Source organism: Manis javanica, chromosome 6 (assembly GCF_040802235.1).
Source record: "Manis javanica isolate MJ-LG chromosome 6, MJ_LKY, whole genome shotgun sequence".
Classification (NCBI taxonomy): domain Eukaryota; kingdom Metazoa; phylum Chordata; class Mammalia; order Pholidota; family Manidae; genus Manis; species Manis javanica.
Window position 1 is genome coordinate 43,045,937 of NC_133161.1, and position 11,054 is coordinate 43,056,990.

General features: G+C 39.3%; 1 protein-coding gene across 6 annotated transcripts in view; it reads right to left on the bottom strand.

The window, feature by feature from the left end:
• Positions 1-7,664, bottom strand: part of BBS9 (Bardet-Biedl syndrome 9) — a 479,017-nt gene extending 471,353 nt beyond the window's left edge. For 3 of the 6 annotated variants that reach the window (XM_073238620.1, XM_036990555.2, XM_073238621.1), the window contains exons 1-2: positions 6,902-7,566; positions 5,148-5,287 (exon numbers count right to left, since the gene is read on the bottom strand). The gene's annotated coding sequence lies outside the window, so the exon portion shown is untranslated. Of the gene's footprint in view, positions 1-5,147; positions 5,288-6,406; positions 6,499-6,901; positions 7,567-7,591 lie in introns of those variants that run through there. The other 3 variants (XM_073238617.1, XM_073238618.1, XM_073238619.1) reach the window with 3 other exon arrangements.
• Between the last annotated feature and the right edge of the window lie 3,390 nt (positions 7,665-11,054).

Genomic DNA, 11,054 nt, shown 5'->3' on the forward strand with positions numbered 1-11,054 from the left:
AAATAATCCAATTAAAAAATGGGCAGAGGAACTTAACAGACAGTTATCTAAAAAAGAAATACAGATGGCCAACAGACACATGAAAAGATGCTCCACATCACTAATTATCAAAGAAATGCAAATTAAAACTACAATGAGGTATCACCTCACACCAGTAAGGATGGCTGCCATCCAAAAGACAAACAACAACAAATGTTGGCGAGGCTGTGGAGAAAGGGGAACCCTCCTACACTGCTGGTGGGAATGTAAATTAGTTCAACCATTGTGGAAAGCAGTATGGAGGTTCATCAAAATGCTCAAAACAGACCTACCATTTAACCCAGGAATTCCACTCCTAGGAATTTACCCCAAGAACGCAGGAATCAAGTTTAAGACAGATGCACCCCTTTGTTTATGGCAGTACTATTTACAATAGCCAAGAATTGGAAGCAACCTAAATGTCCATCGGTAGATGAATGGATAAAGAAGATGTGATACATATACATAATGGAATACTACTCAGCCATAAGAAGAGGGCAAATCCTACCATTTGCAGCAACATGGATGGACCTGGAGGGTATTATGCTCAGTGAAATAAGCCAAGCGGAGAAAGAGAAATACCAAATGATTTCACTCATCTGTGGAGTATAAGAACAAAGGAAAAACTGAAGGAACAAAACAGCAGCAGAATCACAGAACCCAAGAATGGACTAACAGGTACCAAAGGGAAAGTGACTGGGGAGGATGGGGTGGGTAGGGAGGGATAAGGGGGGAGAAGAAGAAGAGGGGTATTAAGATTAGCATGCATGGAGGGGGTGGGAGAAAGGGGAGGGCTGTACAAGATAGAGAAGACAAGTAGTGATTCTACAACATTTTGCTATGCTGATGGACAGTGACTGTAAAGGAGTTTAGAGGGGGGACCTGGTATAGGGAAGAGCCTAGTAAACATAATATTCTTCATGTAAGTGTAGATTAAAGATAACAAAAAAAAGGAAAGAAAGAGAAGGTGGATTACTCCCTGATAGGATAAAACTAACTGTAAATCAACGATTAATGCATGCTTTAAATATCCTTAATTTTGATCACTTAAAGGGTGTCAGATGATCAGCTATGGATGTACACTTTCTGATAATATTCCTTTCTCTTAAAAAAAAAAAAGCAGTTCCTGTGTGGTGACCTCCAATGAGTTCTACACAATGGTATAAAGGGCATATGAAAGTGTGGGCAAAGGGTCTGTTTGTGTTTATACAGAGGATCAAAGCCTAATTTGGCTACCCAGAAAATGAACTAAGATATGATATGAAAAAGAACTTCCAACATCAGCACTCTCTGAACATACCAGAAGATGATCATCAAAAAACCTCAACAAAGATCCAGGCCATGCTGCAGTTGTAGCTGCATTCATCCCACTGGTTCCTGGACTTGCCATTGGAATGAAGAAGGAGATATCTAAGCTGGCCTGTGCATACAGTAAAACAAAAAATTTGACTGGATCTATACTGTTGGAACTCAACCAAGAATTAGGAGAAGTGCAAGTTGTAGCGCTCCAAAATCTTACAACTACAGACTATCTACTGTTAAAAGAACATACGGGATGTGAACAGTTCCCAGGAATGGGTTGTTTTAATTTGTCTGATTTCTCTCAGACTTTTCAAGTACAGTTGGGCAATATCCATTATATCATAGACAAATTTTCACAAATGTCTAGGGTGCCTAACTGGTTTTCTTGGCTTCACTGGAGATGGCTGGTAATTATAGATCTGCTTTGGTTATGTAACTGTATTCCTATTATGTTAGTGTGTGTGTGGAATTTAATTAGTAGTTTAAAACCTGTACATGCTTAAGTTACTCTACAAGAAGATATGTCAAAGAAATAATCAATCTTCCCATGTTTCCTTCCATCTGCTACCTCTATAGCTTTTCTTCTTCCTTCCTAATTACAACCCTTAAATAGAATTCATGCCTCATATAGAATTCACCGAGTATCATAACTCCTCCAAGTCGTAAAGATACCTCAAGATAAATGCTGGGCATAGAAGCCACAGGGCATAAATCTGCAAAGAAGTAAAAAGCTAACCTTTTCAAACAATATGGCTTCTCTCTCACTTACCAACTTTACATTTCCCTGTATGGCCCCGGAAGATGACTGGTTAGCCAGAGACGGGTAAGATTCCTCAAGGGAGGAACAACCTAAGACAGGCACAGTCACAGGGGGGCCATCAGGTGAGAAATTGGGGATCAACAGAGGTGAGGCTTAGAACCTCACCCCCCCTGTTTTGAGAGAAATCTTCTCCATCCATGGATGTATTATTGCCCTTGTCTAGCTTGGAGTAACACATACTCTACAGGCACACACCTGATCATCTACATTTGCTCTCTTACAACACTAAACTATGTTTTCTACCTTTATCTTGCATCTACCTACCACTTCAGCATTTTATTTAAAAAATAATAATAATAATAATAATAATAATAAAGGGAGAAATGTGGGATTCACATATAAATCAAGTATAAAAATCAAATATTCATATTTGACCTGATTGTTTATAGTGCATAATGAGTGATCAAAACCGAAAGTTTTTGTGATGACTGCCTTTGTACTGCTCACCATGTAAGAACTAATTCACTATGTAAGAATTTGTTCACCATGTAAGAACTTGTTTGTTATGCTTCAGAAGATTGGAGACTGATGAGAATTAGGCTGGGGGTGGATTAATGATTGTGCATTGAGCATTGACTCCCCTATACAGAATTTTATTGTTGCTAACAACCATTTGATCAATAAATATGAGAGATGCCCTCTCAAAAAAAAAAAAAAGAAAAATCTCATGGACATAAACATGAGTGACCTCTTCTTGAACATATCTCCCTGGGCAAGGGAAACAAAAGCAAAAATGAACAAATGGGACTGTATCAAGCTGAAAAGTTTCTGTACGGCAAAGGACACCATCAATAGAATGAAAAGGTATCCTACAGTATGGGAGAATATATTCATAAATGACAGATCTGATAAAGGGTTGACATCCAAAATATATAAAGAACTCCCACACCTCAACAAACAAAAAGCAAATAATCCAGTTAAAAAATGGGCAGAGGAGCTGAATAGACAGTTCTCTCTAAAGAAGAAATTGAGATGGCCAAAAGACACATGAAAAGATGCTCCACGTCGCTTGTCATCAGCGAAATGCAAATTAAAACCACAATGAGATATCACCTCACACCAGTAAGGATGGCCACCATCCAAAAGACAAACAACAACAAATGTTGACGAGGTTGTGGAGAAAGGGGAACCCTCCTACACTGCTGGTAGGAATGTAAATTAGTTCAACCATTGTGGAAAGCAGTATGGAGGTTCCTCAAAATGCTCAAAATAGAAATACCATTTGACCCAGGAATTCCACCCAAATACTTAGGAATTTACCCTAAGAATGTAGCAGACCAGTTTGAAAAAGACAGATGCACCCCTATGTTTATGGCAGCACTATTTACAAAAGTCAAGAAATGGAAACAACCTAAATGTCCATCTGTAGATGAATGGATAAAGAAAATGTGGTACATAGACACAATGGAATATTATTCAGCCATAAGAAGAAAACAAATCCTACCATTTACAACAACATGGATGGAGCTAGAGGGTATTATGCTCAGTGAAATAAGCCAGGGAAAGAAAGACAAGTACCAAATGATTTCACTCATATGTGGAGTATAAGAACAAAGAAAAACTGAAGGAACAAAACAGCAGCAGACTCACAGAACCCATGAATGGACTAATAGTTACCAAAGGGAAAGGGACTGAGGAGGATGGGTGGGAAGGGAGGGATAAGGGGGGAAAAGAGGCATTATCATTAGCACACATAATGTAGGGGGGGCATGGGGAAGGCAGTATAGCACAGAGAAGACAAGTAGTGATTCTATAGCATCTTACTAGGCTGATGGACAGTGACTGTAATGGGGTATGTGGTGGGGAATTGATAATGGAGGGAATCTAGTAAACACAATTTTGTTCATGTAAGTGTATATTAATGATATCAAAAAAATTAAAATAATAAAAAATAATAAAAGTAAAATAATAAAATTTTCCATAACAAAAAAATAATAAAGTTTCACTCTTTTTTAAAATGGGATACTCCTCTATTTTGGCCACATTTACTATTTCATCTGAAGGTTAATAAGTTAGTAAATTAAATTCAGAAGGTTAGCAAAATAAATTCTATCCTTTCTCCTGGAAGGACATCCTACACCTAGAAAAAAATTAAAAACAACCATAAAATAAAACAAATAAAATGCTAATTCATTTTCCAAATTCAGAAAGATACAGGTCTTGACTTTAAGATATTAAGGTAAGCAATTGGGTGAAGTTCAGTTACAAGTTCAGTTACAGTAAGGGATAATTGTAATAGGGCATTTCTCAGTCATGAAACTTGGCTATTCTGTTACAAAAACAAAAAGCATTCAGAACAGCAAAAAATTAAGTATGTATAAATTGATTATTTATTTGGTTTAGCTGTCTTGAATAAAATAAGAAACAAGGGTTTGTATTTTATAAACCTCTATTTATTCAGTATTGATTTCCAGCTCCTCAGTGATTTAAAGTAAATTAAAAACAAAAACCAAAAATCTGGTTTTCAGTGGCTAGTATCTCCCTCCACTAGAAGGGAAAATAATAGCTAACATTAATTAATCATTTAATAGTCCTCTAGCAATGTTCTAAATGCTTTGCAAAAATTCTCCTTTAATCTTCATAACAGAACTACAAAGTATATCCTAGGTACTACTATTCAGGTATCCCTGAATACAGAGAGGTTATGAAACCTGCCCAAGTGTTCACACAATGATAAAGTGGTGGAAGTACCACCCAAAACCTGGATGTTTACTCCAGAACCACAAACAAGTGCAACCACCCTACAAAGACCAAAAGCTATAAGTCTCTGAATATTAATTATAATCACTGCAAGTTCACACTGCAGAAAAGTATTTCATATATTTAATTACATTTTTAAAGGATGATTAGAAAATAACTTGAAGGTTTTAATAATATTTAAGGTTTAACAAAAGAGTGATTTCTTATGCCTTGTTAAAATAATAAATAGGAGATAATCTCTTTATCCCCTAAGCTCCAGAAATTCTCTTCTACTCTTACCACTTTCTTTGTTGTTTTTAATACTTACATACATGTTACCTTCAACACCAAGATTACTCAGATTGAGTTTTCATTTAAGATACAGATGCTTTAACACCTCATTGGGCTTAGTCTGCAATACGGAAGGATGACTACAAGGATGGCTGCAGCAATGATAACCCAAAGATCCTGTGGAAAGAACATGTGCATTAGAAAGCAGATTCTGGAATTAGGAGGCTAAGACCCTTATGCTGTCATCATTCATATTTAGAGCTTTGCTTTCTCCAGATCTTGCTACTGCCCCCTCAAATTTTGGAAAGTAAGAATCAGGTCTTCCAGTCCAAAAAAGATGGCAAATGCACGTACGGTTTAGAAGAATGTTGCTTTTGAAGACAGTATTATAAAGCTTGAGTGCCGGAATTTTCAATAAAAGAAAAAAGAGCACAGGAGGCAGTTGTACAGACCTGGGTTCCCTTTCTGACTCCACACTCCAGCAATGCAACCTTAGACAAGTCCCTCACCCTCTAATTTCCCAATTGTACTGGGGAGTGGGATGATTAAATGGTCTAACACATGTAACTTCTTACCCTAGTGCCCAACCCATAGGAAGCATTCAATAAATGTCAAATAAATGTCAGTAGCAACCTAATATAGCTATAGTAGTAGAGGTAGAGGTGGTAGAGCATGTTCTGAGCAAGACAAAATTACAAAGTTAAATCTCTGGACTGAAGATTTAAATGAGACATTCAAAAGACTGATAGTAATCTTTCATTAAAATGTTGCTGATCAACAGCAATATTTTATAACTTTGTGTGCTTCAATAATTGTTGAGAAATAGTTGAAAGCCTTTATTTATTATGAAGGAATAGACTTGATACATTTCTGAAAAGAGACAGAACTTTAAAATTTACTGTATACTATTGAAATTGGATTTTTTCCCTTCATTGAAAGTTTCCATCAATAATTTGTACCAAAAACATGAGTGTGTAGTTGTAATTTAAGGACAATTACATAAAATGAAAAATTCCATAAACTCTAATACATAACTTGTAAATTATTTGAAATTTTTTTAAGTTTCTTTTTTTAAGTTCTTCTAAATAATGGTTCAGTCTATTAACCAAAAAAAATAATCTCATCAGTTATTCTCTTTACATATTTCTAAGTTAGAAAAGCTCTCTCTCTTTGAATGCTGGCACACTTCAGTTATGACCCATAGTTCTCTCCCAGTACCTTCAAATTGTGTATATGTGTTACATGGTTTCACTTTTAAAATAAAAATAACAAGGCAACAACAAAAAAAAAACCTACTGATTTCTCCAGGAAATGGGGTCAACTACTGGACTTGCTTGGGACAGGGAGATGCTGATAAACTCAGCTCAGTTCATCTAAACTGCTATGGTCTGCAATGTAAAGAAAGGAGGAGAAGAAGTAATCCTATTGCAAGAAGGAATTAAGGGGTATTAGTAACATGCATCCTACTTCAGTCATAGACTGAGAACTACTTTGACCATTTGCTCACAAGAACTGTTGAAATGTCACAAGAGGATGCCCCTGCCCCACGTTCCTGAATAAAATATTTCAGAATTCTTATCACCCTTTCTCGAAAATATTCACAAAATCTCACACACATTATGCTCGTAGATGTGTGCTTTGTTTCGTTTTGTTCTAATGCAAACATCCTTTCTAAGAAACCTATCATCCAAAACCATTACATGGCATCAGAGGATCAATCTTGCCCACCAAACAAAAGACAGAAAAGGCATTCAATGTACCCAGTGGATAATTCCAAATATACTCTCTTACCTGATGCCAGGTCATGTGGGTCCTGCCTACCTTTCTTTGAATTCACCGCAGATTTCCCTGTAAGAATGCCTGCCAAAGTCCCAAGGTTGGAACAACCAGAGCGAGAACGAAGGCTGCAGAGAAAAGCAACCCTTAGCTTCACCACTCGCTCTTGTTCTCCTGTTGCAACTTTTTCCACGTCCCGGGCAAAGACAGAGCTTCACCAGGTAGCACCACCAGCTCCACAGAGTTGAAGCGATCCCCGCAAGGAGCTCCCCTGCATCCCTTCTCAGTCACCCCCGGAGACAAGCAGGAGAAACGGCATCAGTCCCTTGGAAGGGACCAGGCAGGCGAGAACAACGGCAAGTCTTGCCGCTCACAAAAAGGAGGAAATGATGAAGGAGGCAGTGAGTGGGATGCAGCAGAAAAAGGACAGCAGCAGCGGAAGGGACACTTCCCCGCTCTTGCCTAGCTCCAAGTCATCTTCGCCCTGTTGTCATAGCACTTTACAACGAACGCTACCGCGCAAGTCCGAGGCTGGGCCGCGATGCCTTCTGGGGCTTGTAGTCCCGAGGGACAGAGGAGTTTGGAAGGCACAGTTTTTCTGAGTGGACCGTGGTAGGAAACAGATTCCTACTGGGCAGGGCTAAAATGAACGCTGCCCGGTCCCCGTTAGCAAAGACAAAAATTAATACAATTCCCTTTTCTGACCTTAGGGAACCAGTCTCTGAGGAACACCAGCCATCCTCCTCCCGCTCAGGCCGCTGCAGGCCACGCCCTCCCGCGCAACCCCCGCCTCCGCCCCTGGGTGTTCGTGGGAGGGGGCTTTCCGAGGGGGCGGGACTCACTCAGAGCGGGCGGGGCGTCCGCGTTGGTAGTGTGTTTGCGATTCCGAGGCCTACAGCCCTGGGGAACTGCATTTCTGTTTAGGGCCAGGAGGCGCAGGCACAGGCTATGGACCCTGCTGGTCTGAGAAGGTTGGGCGCGGTGGGAGCGCCAGCGTGTGCGCCCTGGTGGCAGGGGTGGCGCTGGTCCATACTAATTCACGTAGAAGAAGATGATGGAGAGGAAGACCAAGATCACAGAGATGGTGGGTGTCTTGCCAATGGATTTCAGCCCCTGGCAAGTTTACTGCGAATTCAGTGTGACCAAAGAAATGACAGTAGCTCAATCTTGGGGTAAAAGGGTTATACCCAACTTTATTTCCACAGTGACAGGTTAATCACTAAAATCCCGTTCACTCAGAGTGAGTCTGCACGCAGCAAGACGGTCTCTGCCTCTGGACCCCTCTGTCCACACAGCTGTCGTCCTCTGGGCCTCTGTCCTTGGCACTGCTACCACTCCAGCCTCTCTCTGCTCTCCTGCAGCCTTGCAGCTGTGCCACCGTGTCACCCAGAGCACTGGGCGGGGCTCTTTATATACAGTCAATAGCAATGCATTACCCACACATGTGTAGTGAGGTAGCCAGCCAGGGCCAGGTGAGAGTCCTGACCATAGGAACCTTCATTTTATCCACAGTGGGGCATTTGAACAGTTTGCCAGCATTCATTTTTTCCTAGTAGAACCAGTGCTGCTATGAAATCACTTGCACATGTCTTCTGACCACATGTGCTAAATATTCTCTTTACTATATACCTTGGAGTAGATTACCAAGTAGTATATAACATATGCAAATGTTCAACTTTACAGATGAACATAATAATGCCAATATTTAAAACTTTTTTTTAATCTTTGCTTTCAAAGTCACTCACTGTAGCTCTAATACCCTGTCAGAAAACGTTGAAACTTCTCGCTTTTTTCACTGGATTTTAGCTTAGGATTTAAATTCCCATCTTAACCAATTGTTTCCACTAGAATATGTAATTATCTTTTAAATTTCTTAAAGATAAAATAGAATTTCATGAAAATCGTTGAGACCATTAATTTTTCATGTTTTGATATTATGAAATGGTTAACATTGGTTATAAAAAATAAACAAGGAAATTATTTGGATTGCCAACTATGGTAATATACTATCCCACTACTAAAATTCAAATCATCAAAATGTTTGACTTGAAAAAAATGTTCACAATATATGGAGAAAAAGTCTAAAAAAAGTATACCACTTCATATGTTCCCCCACCACTGTACATCACTCTTTTATTGAATATCTTTTCCTGTAGAACACTTTTGGACATTTAGGTGACAAGTCTCTCAGACATATGCTAGAAAGCCTGAGAGGGACAGGACTGGGTCACAAATTCAAATTTCCACCAATGTCCTTCATGCCTTTCTCACCAATGGCTAAGCCGAAACTGTACCTCACATCTCACGTCTCAACTACTCAGGGTAGATCAGTCCTTTATTACCTACAGAATGAAATTTGATGGAATCCATAACAACCAGTCAATTGGTAAGGGGAAGCCTAAGCAAGGATGACAGTGACAGTTCCTCCCTTCTTAGTAGACAAATACAATTACAGGATGTAGGGCAGTGGTCGCATGGAGCTGTCTATCAACTAGGGTCAGAGGCCACCTCCTGACTCACAAGGCATCTCCAGGCCTCTAGGAATCCAAGCTCCCTGCACAACACATCATGTCAAACACCCACTTCTTTGCATCCAAAAGTGATATGCCACCAATAATACAAAAATGTAATGATTGCACCACGTGGCCATAATAGGTATAATCATTGAATATTAAAATGTTCTTACAACAAATATGAGACACTATGTTAATAATGCCTTAGTCTGCATATCTTTGATTAGTAGTGAGACTGCATATTTTTCAATGTTAGTTTACCAACAATCTTAAGATTAGAGAAAGGAAAAGTGTGCTAGTGAGTAAAGTCCTCTGGCTCCCCAGGAGCTGCAGGGGGCACCACTGCTCAGGGTTGACTCCTTAGCTTTATAGACCCAAAGCCCAACACTTCCTTGAAGTCTAATGATAACTGTCACTCCGTAACAAACCACCCCAAACATACTAGCATGTAATAATGAGCAACTTATTATCTCTCTCACTTTCTGTGTGTCATAAATTCCTGAAGGGCTTGGTTTAGCAGTTCTGACTTGAGCTCTCTCATGAGGTGTCAGACTGGAGCTGACAAGGGTGGGAGGTGGTTAGTTAGCTGGAGGTTGGCTTGACATCTATTTAGTCTCAGGCCTCTTCACATGATCTCCCATCTTGGGTTAGCTAAGGCCATCTCAGAGCTGGTGGCATCATGGCTCCTGAATAATTTATACTGCACTAAAGGCTTCAAGAGGGAATATTTCAAGCAAACCAGGTGGTTCATATAGGTGGCAACTATATGAATTTATCCAACCTCACATGAGAAATTACACACCATCACACTGCTTTCTACTAGTTATAAGCAAGTCACCTCAAGTTTGGCCCAGATGCAAGGCATGGGGCATAGACCCCAACTCTCCATGGGGAGGAGAATCAACACCACATTCTAGAGAAAGAAGTTGGATGGCAGATACCCTTGCAGCCATCTTAAAAAAAACAATAACATTGTCATTGTATTTTTATAATAATAACTTTAGTCACAAGAGACTGATTTATAAATCACAATGTCAATTTATAATAGGAGAAACACTTTTCCAAGGACTCTGATACCTAGCTTTAACCAAAACTTTCTTCTGCTCATTAACAGGATCTACTATAAAATGGCCATCAGAATGTTGCCAGGTGAGAATGGAATCAGAACATCTTTTCAGATGGAGCCGATTTTGGTCAGTTCCACCCATTTTTGTCCAAATAGTGAACATTTCTATTACAGAGCTTGGGTCACTACTGAAAAATGATAGACAAACACTGATTAATTTTCCTTAGTTTTCCTTTTCTAGATTTTGTAGACCAACTTCCCCTGTAACATAGATTTTCTTTGCTTCTAAATCACATTTTACAGAGACTATATGCTGCTTCTTGGCTAGATTTGGATGTCCTATAAGGTATTTTATAGGCCATTTATAGGTCCAGGTAACTTCCATAAATGGCTGAGTCATCCATTCATGCAACAATTTTTATTAGCTTCATTCTTAGAGGAATAGGTCATTTCCGAACTATACTACATGTCAGTATAATTTTGTGTCTGTGTATCACCTCTTTGTTTTCTTGAATAAATTTGAAAGGGCTCCTCATACATGTAAGGTATTAACCAGTTGAATATTTGTGACAAGTATTTCTCTTATGCT